Here is a 15,520-nt window from a genome sequence, read left to right as displayed (position 1 = left end):
TGCTAACTGCTGCAGATCTGATATGCACATCCAATCTAGCACACACTGACCGCTAACTGCTGCAGATCTGATATGCACATCCAATCTAGCACACACTGACCGCTAACTGCTGCAGATCTGATATGCACATCCAATCTAGCACACACTGACCGCTAACTGCTGCAGATCTGATATGCACATCCAATCTAGCACACACTGACCGCTAACTGCTGCAGATCTGTTATGCACATCCAATCTAGCACACACTGACCGCTAACTGCTGCAGATCTGTTATGCACATCCAATCTAGCACACACTGACCGCTAACTGCTGCAGATCTGATATGCACATCCAATCTAGCACACACTGACCGCTAACTGCTGCAGATCTGATATGCACATCCAATCTAGCACACACTGACCGCTAACTGCTGCAGATCTGTTATGCACATCCAATCTAGCACACACTGACCGCTAACTGCTGCAGATCTGATATGCACATCCAATCTAGCACACACTGACCGCTAACTGCTGCAGATCTGTTATGCACATCCAATCTAGCACACACTGACCGCTAACTGCTGCAGATCTGTTATGCACATCCAATCTAGCACACACTGACCGCTAACTGCTGCAGATCTGATATGCACATCCAATCTAGCACACACTGACCGCTAACTGCTGCAGATCTGATATGCACATCCAATCTAGCACACACTGACCGCTAACTGCTGCAGATCTGTTATGCACATCCAATCTAGCACACACTGACCGCTAACTGCTGCAGATCTGTTATGCACATCCAATCTAGCACACACTGACCGCTAACTGCTGCAGATCTGATATGCACATCCAATCTAGCACACACTGACCGCTAACTGCTGCAGATCTGATATGCACATCCAATCTAGCACACACTGACCGCTAACTGCTGCAGATCTGATATGCACATCCAATCTAGCACACACTGACCGCTAACTGCTGCAGATCTGTTATGCACATCCAATCTAGCACACACTGACCGCTAACTGCTGCAGATCTGTTATGCACATCCAATCTAGCACACACTGACCGCTAACTGCTGCAGATCTGTTATGCACATCCAATCTAGCACACACTGACCGCTAACTGCTGCAGATCTGATATGCACATCCAATCTAGCACACACTGACCGCTAACTGCTGCAGATCTGATATGCACATCCAATCTAGCACACACTGACCGCTAACTGCTGCAGATCTGATATGCACATCCAATCTAGCACACACTGACCGCTAACTGCTGCAGATCTGATATGCACATCCAATCTAGCACACACTGACCGCTAACTGCTGCAGATCTGATATGCACATCCAATCTAGCACACACTGACCGCTAACTGCTGCAGATCTGATATGCACATCCAATCTAGCACACACTGACCGCTAACTGCTGCAGATCTGATATGCACATCCAATCTAGCACACACTGACCGCTAACTGCTGCAGATCTGTTATGCACATCCAATCTAGCACACACTGACCGCTAACTGCTGCAGATCTGTTATGCACATCCAATCTAGCACACACTGACCGCTAACTGCTGCAGATCTGATATGCACATCCAATCTAGCACACACTGACCGCTAACTGCTGCAGATCTGATATGCACATCCAATCTAGCACACACTGACCGCTAACTGCTGCAGATCTGATATGCACATCCAATCTAGCACACACTGACCGCTAACTGCTGCAGATCTGATATGCACATCCAATCTAGCACACACTGACCGCTAACTGCTGCAGATCTGATATGCACATCCAATCTAGCACACACTGACCGCTAACTGCTGCAGATCTGATATGCACATCCAATCTAGCACACACTGACCGCTAACTGCTGCAGATCTGATATGCACATCCAATCTAGCACACACTGACCGCTAACTGCTGCAGATCTGATATGCACATCCAATCTAGCACACACTGACCGCTAACTGCTGCAGATCTGATATGCACATCCAATCTAGCACACACTGACCGCTAACTGCTGCAGATCTGATATGCACATCCAATCTAGCACACACTGACCGCTAACTGCTGCAGATCTGATATGCACATCCAATCTAGCACACACTGACCGCTAACTGCTGCAGATCTGATATGCACATCCAATCTAGCACACACTGACCGCTAACTGCTGCAGATCTGATATGCACATCCAATCTAGCACACACTGACCGCTAACTGCTGCAGATCTGATATGCACATCCAATCTAGCACACACTGACCGCTAACTGCTGCAGATCTGATATGCACATCCAATCTAGCATTCTGTTCAGTTTGTTTGCATTCCGCTCTTGATTGGTTATCGATTTGCTGTATAATGAAGTTTTATATATATATATATATATGTTATATTTGAAGAATGAAACTAAATGGGGAAAAAAAGTTAAATAACGGAGTCCTAGTATACTAAATATGAACTTTGACCTCATTTGGGGATTTTTTTTTTTCTAGTCTCTGCCTTGTCCAAATCTATCAGTTTTTCAAAGAGTATTGTGTGCTCCAGGCAGCCTGTGTTTGGGTTTCTTGTCGATTTGAGACTAACCAAGGCAGACTACAAGAGGCTGATTATTCCCAGCACTCCAGCCTTGGCTCCCCGGGCAATCGGAGGGAGCCTGAGCCTTAAATAGCTCTCTGAATGTGGATTCTCTGATGTATAAAACACAATAAAGACCCCCGCACTGCTTAATGAAGGGAGAAAGCATTTCATGGAAACAAAACATGACGTTTGCAGTGCTCATTATTAGCTTTTTTATTTATTTATTTTTTTTTTAGTTATGGTCACATACAACAATCAGCTAAGGGACATTATAAAAAAGTAGACTTTAAGTTAAAGACATGCCCTTTGACTGTTGGGACTGTACAGCATACAATATTAGGGTTATTTCCTGGTATTCAACATCCAAACTGATGGAATGCATCTATCTATGGTCATCATGTGTAGCACTCCCAACATTGTCATTGGTGGCGTCAGGGTCATTGCTTCAATTGTGCCTCCTAATCCCTGCCAGTAGAGGGCGATCTCTGCTTTGGTTCTGCAGCCTGGCTCCTGTCCTGGGTGTCTTTTACTCTCATCAAGCTACTGCAGACAGCACACACCAGATATAAAGAAGGGATTTGGTGCAGTCAGCAGACTGGCATACCTGAGAGGTATCACACTGCCTCAGTGGGCTTGCTGCTTGTGAGAGGAAGGCTGGGAGGAGAGAAGGGGGTTAGGTCACGATAACTGTTTGAAACAAGCGCCATGGTAACTGATCTCACACTTGTGCTCTTCAAGGCTGTCAGCTCTTCAGGGAGAGGCTGATGGAGCGACGCTGGAGATTCTACCACAGCAATACAATCTGAACCTGAAATGAACCTGAGAAAGGAAGTGAGAAGTGGAGGTTGAAACCCTTTGGTCCATAGGCAAAGTCTAGTTAGGAAGTGGCAGAGGTATCTCTTTTTATTATTTATTTCCAATTCTTTCCCATCTTCAGCACGTGCAAAGGCACATGTTCAGTGAAGGGAGTCGAGGGACCTTAAGCTTGGAGGTTGTGATTCGTAATTGGACGTAAATCTTCCTGTGTAACTTTCTTGTTAACATTAAAGGCCGGCTGCAGTGACATGATCTTTTATGGCAAGTATAACCTGTAAGTGATACTGCTCTGCAAGGACATCAATGCCACAAGTCACGCTAGCCTCCACTGATGCCTGGCCCATAGATCAATCTTTAAAAGAAGGTCAATGTCTTTGTAAATGAATCTCCTGGCTCACTAAAACACTTGCATGATGAAGTAAGAAACGCTGGGTTCATGATTGTCATGGGGAGGTGCTTCTAGAATGCACAGGAGCGGATGGGTGTTTTATACATCACACAGACAGTGACAGGAACCAATAGTCCTATCTGTATGTGACTGAAGCATTACCTGAGGGCACTGGATTTATTTGGTCAGATGGACAGTTTGTGTCGATTTGTCCAAGAACTTTTCAGACTCCTCTATTTCTTTTGCTGTGCATGCTGATCAGTAAAATAACCTGCAAACATGTCGACCTCCTATTCTGTGCAGCGTTATTTCACATGTCTGTTTTAATGCAGATTGTTAATTCAGATAACAGACCCCCTGACTTCATGCTTGCGCGGGTCCCTTTGTGCTGCTGAAGAGGGGATGGGGAGCTGGGCCCCGGCTCCTGACTCCTACTCAGTCCTTTGTCTGTGAGTGATTGCAGAGCTTCCATTGACATCACCTGCCTGCTGGCCTGAGGTACTTGCTAGGAGGAGTATCAAAGCCCATCAAGCTACTTTGCATTTGATGAGCTTCATCCCCGGGTTCATTATCAGGAAATTAATATAAAGGAGAAACTGCTGAAAGAGAACGGATGTAGTTGAAACATGAGGGTCATTGTTGAAGTTTTGGGGATCGATTTTGTCGTTTGGTTCTTACAATTGACTCAGATATTCAGATACTAGACCCCTGACTGTGTTGAGGTGCTTTTACTTCAGCTAAACTTTAGTTCTATTAACATAGGCTAGATCAGCAAAGGATGCTTTGTACTGTAGAAGAAGCAGCACTATCTAGCGATCTGCCACTTTGGATAAATGGATAGTGGCTGTTCACTAGATGGTGTGAAAACAACAAGAATGCTCTACAAAAACACACTTGACTTTTCAATTGTTAATAGACTGCTAAGGAAGCTTTGTTATGTTAGCGTTGATTGAGATGACTCATGAAATCCTACTCCATGAGTTGCAGCTTACCCCCACCACCCCAATCTTTAAGATTTCAAAAGGCAGGGCTCTCAAACCTTTTATCCCCCAATCCCAAGACCAGCAGGGTGCTTTCTGGAAATGACAGCGCCTTAGCTGACCCAAAGGAAGCACACTGAGAACGTATAATGCAATTACATTTCACAGCCCATCTTCCTGGGAAAAATCAATGTAATCTGTAATAAAATCAGATCAGCCAGCTGGAAGTGCCACTGAGCTGTCACTAAATCAGAAAGAATTCTCTCTCAAGCTGAAGGATCCTACCTGTTTCACCACACAGAGTAACTTGTCAGTTTTAGTTGGGATTACAGGAGTCTGCGCAGTCAAGCGGATGTAGCATGTTTTTTCTTCCCCTTGTGTCTCCTCTAGAAGGCCATGATATATACAGGTATGTAATATATACAGTATATATGTGTGTGTGTATATATATATATATATATATATATATATATATATATATATATATATATATATATAACACATCCCACAGCCCATATCACAAGGATTTGCTCTTAAAGAGCTACAGTGCAAGATGTCTTGGATTTAAGAAATGAAGCACCTGGCTGGAGATTTGTTTAGGAGGACCTGCAAGGAAGACACACACACACACACACACACACGCAAAACAAACGTTTTCAAGAGATCATTTCATTTGTAACCCATTTGTGCTATTTTATCGCTCACTCACGGCCCCAGGATTTGGAATTTAAATGTCGTGAATCCGTTAATCAAAACTCTCTTAGAGGATTGCAGGGAATACATTTCATTAAAAAAAAACACTTCTAGTTTTTTGCGCTAATTTCAGTTCAGCTAATTTCAGTTCACTGGAACAAAAGGCTCTCTATGGGATCATTACTCGGTTTTTGCTGTAGCATCCAGCACTGCCTCAGCGGTTATTGGGAGAGAAAAAAACACTTGTCGCTTCCATGAAAATGCAACATTCCGACATTTAATATGACTGAGAACTTCAGCCCTTCGTCTCGTTATTTTTATTTAAGTAAAACATAATGTGACACAGAGTAAGAGGAGTCAATACAAGCCTGCCCCCTGTGGTTTAAATGAGGTAATGCAAACAAAGACAAGTATACCATGTCTATAACTGCCTGTGCAAGCTAGCCTGGCTCTCTTGTACAGTGGGCTGCCTTGTTCTCCTAATACTGTAATGTAGGAACCGCCTGCAGACAGACTAGTCGTCAATCTTTTCAACCTAAAAGAAGGAGGGCCTCTAAATTCAGTTTTGTGTACAAAATTAGCAGTTTCCTATTTTGCAATCTGAAAGCTCTGAAAAGGGTGTTGATAATTCATAGTTATGGTGTTCACTGGGTGTGACAGACAGACAGACAGACAGACAGACAGACAGACACGATCAGTGCAGAGTAAACTCAATTACACCTATAGACAATTGACATCAATTGTTCCAAACTAGATCATCATACACAGTTACAATACGTTATTCTCAATATCATATGAACAGTCATTTCTCAAATACACAAAATAGTTGCACAAGGGGAAAGAATTATATCTATTACCATTTTCAAACACCCAAAAGTAAAAAAAATTAAATAAAAAAATGAATGGCAGTAACATTATAGAGATAAAAAATCTAAAAACATGAACCTTTGCATGTACAATAGCTGTTGACAAACACTGTGCTGAGCATTGCATGTATGATCCCATTAAACTGCAGAACAACCCTAACCTGACAGCTAATTAGCTCCTGACACTACTGTTTCTCATTGCTCGTCATGGAAACAGTTCAAAAGGGCAATATTTTAATATTCAGAGGTGTAGGAGCAGGCTGCATGCTTTTGTTTGTTGTACTTCAGGTGCGTGTAGGAGTGTTACACAGAGAAGTGCTATACAGAGTCTGATAAAGAGAGGGCTTAATGTCGTAATTGGCAAGTGCCTTCGAATGCAATTCTAAAATGTATTCAAGGAATTATGCACTGCGTTTTATACAAATGACCCAGAAATCGAATACAGCCCAGGCAGAAGCACTTGAAAACCATTTCAGTTTCCTGAGTTCGGCGATTCTCAGCTTCAGCTCCTTATAAAAGTCGACTGTGGTACACTGTGGTATGAGCACAGCAAAGTGTAGTAAAGTGTAGCAGCTGTGTAGTGAAAGCATGCTAAAGCACACACACCCACGCATTGTAAACCATATAAACCTTTGGTAATGCATAGTAAACCCATGCAAAGTCATGTGCAGGTAATACGGTATATGCATGGAAAATATATACCCCATGACCCTGCAACATGACGTTAATGAGAGCTCAGTACTGCACAGTATACATCCGAATGGTGTCTTCATCTGAACTGAATGACCACGTTACATAACTGCAAGACGTGTTTACACAGTGCTGCAGTGTTCATGTCTGTAGAGGCTGATGGGAAGAGAAAGGCTTAGGGCACCCTGGGTATTTCAACTTTATTGACGCCACTTCGCATTAATGTCTGTCTTTACGCTCACCAGTGATTGGCCTATTTCGTTTTCTTTTTTTTTTTAAATACAGTATATAATCCTTAAATACAACAAAAAGAAAATGTGTAATTATTGTCATCAAATCAAGGAACATTTCAAATCATTACACAAATCTGTATTCCTGCACAAATACAGACAGAGGTGGGGTTATAGAATATATTGAATTATGTACATATACACATGTGTAGAGAAAGTTACTGCAATGCTACAGAACTCAAATACCAATATAAAAAGTATAATTTATACAGCTGCACACTGGTTTGTCTCATGTAAAATACAGGAGGAATGTTAACATAATGGTTAAAGCAGAATCTAAAGTATTTATTATAAATCAGTCTTTAAGGATCAGTTCACTGAGCAGGACTAACCCCATACATGCACTGCTCATGCATGCCAATGGATCTACAGGAATGAAGAGGTTATTCATGCAGCGACTAGAAAACACTTCCAACAGACGGAGAGCAATGCACTGAACTTTAACCCTCAGGCACAGCTGGGCTGAAGCCCATTGACTTCTCTCCAGGTGTAAGCATCCTGAAGGTCAAAGACAGAGCCTGGATAACGCTGCCAGCAGCTTAGAGAAGAAGAGCCCGGGGGACCGGCACTCGAGGGCACTTCTTTTCCTAATCCTTTATGAATTCGCTTTCATCAGTTCCGAAAGGATTCTTCTTTCTTCTTTCTTTTTTTTTTAAAAAAAAAGGACAAATAGTTTAGTTTGCAACCAGTTTCAATCACTATTACTGAAGTAACAGGTAAGGTTCATGAATTTGGTGGTTTTCAGAAAAGCAAACGGTAGTTAACTTCCCTCTATCTTTCGGAGATCGGTGTTTCTTATCCTTGAGCCAATTCCGAAGCCAATTCAGTCAACACAGTAGTGGTTTGAGTTCAACTAGTTGCGGAGGTTAACTACTGCAGAGTAATGTGGCTAATGCACAGAGATCTCCAAAACAAATGGGATCTTCAGATTTCCCTAGGTCTCCCTGTTATCACAGCGTGCCCATGCCACTGCTCACAGCTATCTCTGAGGTTACAGAAAAGTGCAGATTAAGGATCTGACCTTGAATAAAACACTGGCAAACGAACAAACCAGCCGCCGTTCAAATCTAGCGCAAATCATAACTTTGATGTTTTGCAACAACTTGAGAATGCGTAGAGCTTGGAGTGAAAGTAGTCTTGTAAACAGGTGTTCTATCTCCTTTCAACATGAAGAGGAATAAACAAGCTAGTCAGGCTTTGAAAGATAGCTGCCTAAAGGGGAAGAGATTTCAACCAGCTGCTGGCTTTTTTAAAAGCACGTCCACATTGCCTTTATTAGGGCTCCTATTCAGCTGGGCAGGCTTCTCCTGGGTCCCAGCGTGTTCACCACTGGAGAGGATGACTGACAGCCCCTCAAATGGGTCTTGACTAAACAAGGTCGACCTCAGTAGTGAAGATGCCTTTATTTATTTAGTTATTTTGATCAAACTAAAGTGTAAATGGGTTACATCAATAGAAATGCCAGAAGGAAACATGATTAACAATAAACTACTTTCTTACAGGTCTCTTTTTTAAACAACTGTTAACAAATCCACCATGGTCAAATGTAGGGGTGTGCCTGAAGCTGCAACCTAGACCATGCCGAATCTGGGTGTGTTCAGAACGAAACAGAAACTGTGAGGATTTAGTGTCTGATTCTTCTCTTACACAACACAACTGCAATCAGATAGCACAGTTATGTGACTCTGCTTTATTTGGGTTCTCACTACAGAGCTTAGTGCACTGACTGTTAATTAGAACAGGAACAAATGCAGTGCTTTCCCAGATCTGATTGACATGTCCTTGTGGCAAGACCTCCCCTCCTATTAGACAAAGAAAACGTATTTTTGTCCAAAGATGATTTAATGTAAATCCAAGCTGAGCCCTGAAAATCCATACCTCTGAACCCAAGCAGCACCAGATTATATATAATAAACCCTATGCACTCCCAGAGGAGACAGTGCAGTCCCTCCTGGTCAGGTGATGGGCTTCGTCAAACTGATTTAAAAGAGCATTACCTATGTGAATGAAAATATGTAATCTCTTTCCATTAACTAAAATGCAGTTGAACAATGCTAAATTCTCCTATTAACTGATCAATCAATATCTCATCATTACCTGCATCAATATCTTGGTAACTGACTGAGAGTTGCTTATTGGCTCGGCCAGGGTTAAAACCTAAGGCTTGTAAATGAATAAGCAGGACCTCAGTGCTCTGAGATATGTGAATGGAGCAGTGGCTTCTATCAGACAATGCCGTGCTTCAGTATCTAAAACCCTTGTTGCGGGGGGGTCGACAGGGCTGTAACATTACCTGGAGCCATTTAATGCATCGCTTCCAAGATCTGAAGAGAACGAGCTGAGAGACAGGTTCTGATGGAAATTATTACTGCAATGCAGCTTCCTTCTCACTCCCTGGCCCCCCTCCCCTTGCTTTCCTTTTCCCTCTGAAACCTTAGTGTTGCTTTCTATTAATAATACAGTGTGATATTAGAATATAGTTCTTCATTTATTTTAATCTGGAGAAAGGAGATGCTCTTGCTTTTTAAAGCCCCTGCAGCATTCTCCACCCCTGCTGTTCTGATATGAAAAAGAAAATCAATCGGTCACACAACTGGGGAAAAAACACAAAGATACAGAAGGGAGTTTAAATAGGCAGCGTGGTAAAATGGAGGCGAAAACTGGTGCTATAAAAAGAAGGTAGCAATTAGTGGAAGTTGTCTGAGTGGAGCAGGGAAATTCTAAACCAAGCTTATCTTATAATTAGGGACAGACCTGTATCACACAGCAAAACTGGTGAGCTGAAATACCAATGCAAGTGCTGTGCATGCAGGCAAGTGTGGGCTTCATGTAGCACACAGGATGGCTGATCTGCTGTTTGGGGAATGCACTGCCGATGCAGCTTCTTACAGTTCTGTTGCGTGCATTTCCAGGCATACCAGTACTCTCCACAGCTGCTTAATTAAGGAATACAGAAGTGGTAAGGTTCAGGAAGCATTTGCAGGCTGGCACCTTGACAATCCTGCGAGTGCCTGTATTACTGCATTATACAACACATAGCAGCCGAGTCTTTGCATGCTTTACATGCAATACAGTACACACCAGAGCCTATTGAAATGACCTCCAGGGCGGCAGATCTAACGCCTACATCATTAAAATAGGGACCTCCTAGGATCGTCCTAGGCTGCTATTGTAATGATCTAAGCAGGGCTGGTACTTAGATCTGCACTGTTTAGATCAATGGAATAGACAGACTCTTCTAGTCTGAACAGTGATTGACTATACAGTAAGTGAATCAATGCACATAACTAACCTGGTAGGATACTGATAATGGCAGATGCAACTTTCTATAGTCTATTGATTTCATATACAATATTTATTAAAGCATAAACCACATAAACATCATCCAAAATTGCAGAGGAAATCTGGATTTGTCCCGTGGGACTCCCGTGCTTGTAGGAGTCAAATACAAATCCACAAAGGGAAAGTGATTTCAGAGGCAATACCTGAGTATGTGTTACACATCTACAGTATGACTAGACACGCTGAAAATTCAGAAGGGCGTCCGTGATTAAATCTGTGAGGTTTTGTTTTTTGAAACCCAAGCTGACCCGAATGCTGCTCAGATTCAGACCTTGAAGGGCATCCATGGACCTGTCCCAACTGGGGTTCACCTCGACACTGTCTGGAACATCTGCACTGGCAGGGCATCGGATTCAGTGAAGAGGCACACAAAGGCTCCTTGTGGATAATTATGCAACGCACAAAGGGGCAATCAAAATGCTACCACCACACTCATTTTGTTTGGATAAGCGGATCATTGTAAGTACAACAATAACATTTAAAAAAATGCTTTCCAGCCACCGTGTTCAGTGTGATTAAAAAACATCCTACATAATACATAACATAATAGCCTCTCTTGTCACAAACACTTTATCACGAGTGTCTGAAATTGAAACGTAATCACCTGTGAGTTAACCTAGTGGTATGATTTCATATCATTGTGATTCTGAATTCACGTTGAATTCTGGCCCTTTTGGCACAATGCTCTTTCAATGAGCCTGACACAGCCTTGCTCGAGAGAGATTTCTGCAAGAAGCCCCTTAGGGTTAATAAAGACAGAGGTGTACTGTGGAGAGCTTATCAAAGGAACCCACCAGACCCCAGCCTGCGGCCTCCCACCCCCTGGAAGAGGATCTGCAACTTTACAGAATAGTACATAAATAACCCAGGTAAACCACCCAGGCATTGCCACAGTCTGAGTGAACAGTGAACCTCTCCGAAGCTTTAGGAAAACAATAATCCTCCCCTGATATCAGGGGTTAATATCAGCACGCCAGCCACATTCTTTACAAAGCAGAGTGCTGTAAAATGTTTGCCACAGTGGATGTGTTGCAGGGACACAGACTCAGCAGTAATTACATCAAGACTAGCAGGAAATACACTCCAGACACTAAAGCAATTCCAGGGGACTGCCTAGGGGAGGGGGGCAAGGCTGATGGGAGCTTTCCAACGCTAATAGAAGGAAGAACCCGTAACCAGAGTGAAATTGAAAAGAGGCGACTCATTTAAAGTGTTCTGAACACAGATGTGCTAAACACAATGGGCTTCATTTTCGAAGCTTGTTTAAGTTCAAAGCTTGTCTCTCAGCCTAAATGCAATTAGACTAGCCTCCCTGGACTGGAGAAAAACACTGCCTGAGAGTAGGGCGTACAAACTGCCAGCTTCCTTTAACCACGGTATAGCCAGGTATGATTTTCTGCGCAAAGTTATTTGATATATAACTGAGCAAACTGATCCGTGTACGATACCCCCGATTGACCTCTTTATTTAGTAATATTGAACCAGAATGCTAATGAGCTGAACCATGTGGATTGAACTGTGACCGTGGAGAATTCAGTGGCTGCGTCTTTAGAAACAGTAGCATGTTACACACACTTGATGTGGTTTCTTTTCTTCTTTTTCTTCCCCATGCTGTCTGCTGTGGTGCCATCAGACTGATGCACTGAAGCATTGCCTAAAATAAGTGTCTAATTTCTACAACAATAATGCCAGCCTTGCAAAAGCCTGGCGGTGTCTGTATATGAAATCTTTAGGCAATGATGCATCTAGCAGTCCCCACTGACGTTCTTGTGATATTGAGGTGAAGGAGGAAAGCTCTGGAGAAGAGACCCCATAATGAATGGAAAGGACAATGCAATTACTGTGTGAGAAAGTGCATGCAGTAGTGTGAATAGAGGCATCCAAAGTGGTCTGTTTAAATGATCTCTATTTTGACAATTTTCCAGGTTTTTCAGTTCCGGTGGTTTAATTTCATATGCACAGGAAATCCAAACAACAGAAGCAGTATAGACCTGAATGTAAAATACTAAAACTGCTACAGTGTAAATAGCTAGCATGACTGTGTTTCCCTGGAGCTGGCTTCAGCAGTGATGTACATGTGATCCAGGATGAGAAGAGCCTGCAATATGTAGTGCAAGGATATGAATAGCTGCATTGTTACGTCACGACAATGACTCAAACTGTATGTTTCTAGTATAAAGAATGCTTTCCATATTATCCCATGAAGCTGTGACCTGGACGACACCTCAGTGCAGAACATTCTGTGCTTTAATATTGCAATTGAGGTTTCCGAGAAGGAGCTGAGCCTGCTGAGAAACCTTTTCAAGGTGCATAACCCCAGCTGTCTCCACGGAGAGGTGAGCGCTAATGAAGGCAGGGAGGAAACTCACTCCACACCAGCAGGAGGCTGATTAAAATCAATGTGAATACTGCTTACCCACTGGCAATCAGAGACACAAAGGATCTTCCATCTGATACATCAAATGTGCATTATACCCAAAGTCAAAATGAAGTGGACATGGACCTTTCGAGACATACAGTACCAAGGTACCATGCAGGTGTATTTTCAAACCTACACAACATTCACCAGGACAGATCCAGGAGAAGAGTACATGTAGCAGGAAATTACCTCCCACCTCTTAAGCTGTATCACCAGTGCCCTTTTGATTTCTTTATTGACCATGGGGGCTGATTTGGGTCCAATTTGGGTTATAAGAAGAGTAAGGTTTTATATGTAGCAATGTGATAGATCAGCCTGGAACAACACTCTTAAAAACAGGATTCTTGTGCATTCTAGAACTAGAACTGCAGGGTTCCTTCAGAAGTTCCTTCAGAATGTAAAGTTCTTCTCCACAATGACGGGAGCAATGAACACTGAAAACAAAGAATCAAAGAATCTGTGACTTAGCTGTGTGGCACCAGAGTTGTAGCTGACATTGCAATAAAGAAACAGATTAGCTGTGGATAGAAGAACTTCAGAACGCATCCCCATCTCTCTTATCAGGCTCTGCCAGTATACCTGCGCAGCTGAGCAAGCTCATGAAGAAAAGAGCTTTGCCTTGAAAAACTTTAGCATTACAAGCATGGTAAATCCCAGACGTGAATGGAAAAACATGGAAAAGCAGGGCATTAAAAATACCCAAGTGCCCCTGTTTATTTGCTTTTTCCTGAAGTGGAACCAAATAGAGAAACACACGAATGCAATTGTTTGGAAGAAGGAAGCTGTTGCACTTGGGTAAACAATGGTGCATCTTAAAACAAGAGATACTAACAAACATGAAATTCAATTGAACTGTATTCAATATGATGATTCCATGAAAGCAACCCAGCAAATGTTTAAATCAAATTGCCATTCTGTGTAATAGTGCACAAATAACACAAGCAATCCTGCTTTAAACCTATCGACAATTGCTGTTTTTTCTTAGAGGTCAAGTTACAGTAAACAGGAAAACGAATTCAACAATGAAATCGATGTCAGGTTACAGTAAACATGAATACAAATTCAACAATGAAATCAATGTCAGGTTACAGTAAACATGAATACAAATTCAACAATGAAATCAATGTCAGGTTACAGTAAACATGAATACAAATTCAACAATGAAATCAATGTCAGGTTACAGTAAACATGAATACAAATTCAACAATGAAATCAATGTCAGGTTACAGTAAACATGAATACAACAATGAAATCAATGTCAGGTTACAGTAAACATGAATACAAATTCAACAATGAAATCAATGTCAGGTTGACAATGTAGTGCAGGGTTACTGCTTTTTGGAGAGTTCATGGTTTGCTTGACATATCCCCAGTATGGGTAACAGTGGCTACCCTTAGCCCCATCTTAAACACCAGCAATCTTTCACACTGATGTCATCATGACGTCATCAGATTCCCAGTAAGTTGTTTCATAGTGACTGTGTGTTTTGGACGTATGCTCGGGGATACTGTTTTGGTAAGAACTGTGGTTTCAGGTTTAAATACCTACATACGTCCTTAGGATTTTATACATGGATATATATATATATATATATATATATATATATATATATATATATATATATATATATATATATATATATATATATATATATATATATATATATTGTGGTTGTGGTTTGTCACACTTGTACTTTGCTTGAACAAAATTTATTGTATTTCTTGCTCTTATTGTATTACTTGTATTGTAACACTTGAAATGTATTTGCTTACGATTGTAAGTCGCCCTGGATAAGGGCGTCTGCTAAGAAATAAATAATAATAATAATAATAATATACCCATGTATAAAATCCTCTATAATATAAAACAAGACTGTCTTATGTTATATAATGCGCCAGTGTCCATTAAATAAACATGACGTTAGGTAATAAAATCTATGCAACTATGTGGGCGAGAGGCATCTAAAAATACATACATACATACATACATACATACATACATACATAAATAAATAAATAAATAAATAAATAAATAAATACATCTGCAGAGCTGTCCTGAAGGTTTGCAGCAGACAGCTCTGCTCTGTCAGCTCGCTGATGCTCTACTTTCTGTATCTGAGAATCACTTTTGTATAATTATTAGGGTTATCGATATTTTTAGCACTAGTGGTATAGACACCAAAATATGTTTTGTAGTTCAAGATCACGACACCAATAACACTATCCCGAGTCAGTCATTTATTTTAAATAAAACAACCGCTGATCCAAGTCTTACATTGCGATTACATAAGCACATCTTTTATTGCAGTTTTTTTTAACTTGTCCACTGGAACGATAATATTTTAGTTGGTAATATCTTACAAATTAATATTTAAAATATTTTTTTCATCCTGGATTTTTTTTAAAAAAAGGCCTTCTAAATTGGGCACATTGTGGTTATCGTTTGCTGTAAGTGAATAACACTTTTAAACT

The sequence above is a fragment of the Acipenser ruthenus genome, chromosome 24, assembly GCF_902713425.1.
Source record: "Acipenser ruthenus chromosome 24, fAciRut3.2 maternal haplotype, whole genome shotgun sequence".
In the NCBI taxonomy this organism is placed as follows: Eukaryota; Metazoa; Chordata; class Actinopteri; order Acipenseriformes; family Acipenseridae; genus Acipenser; species Acipenser ruthenus.
Note: the sequence above shows the minus strand (reverse complement) of the source record.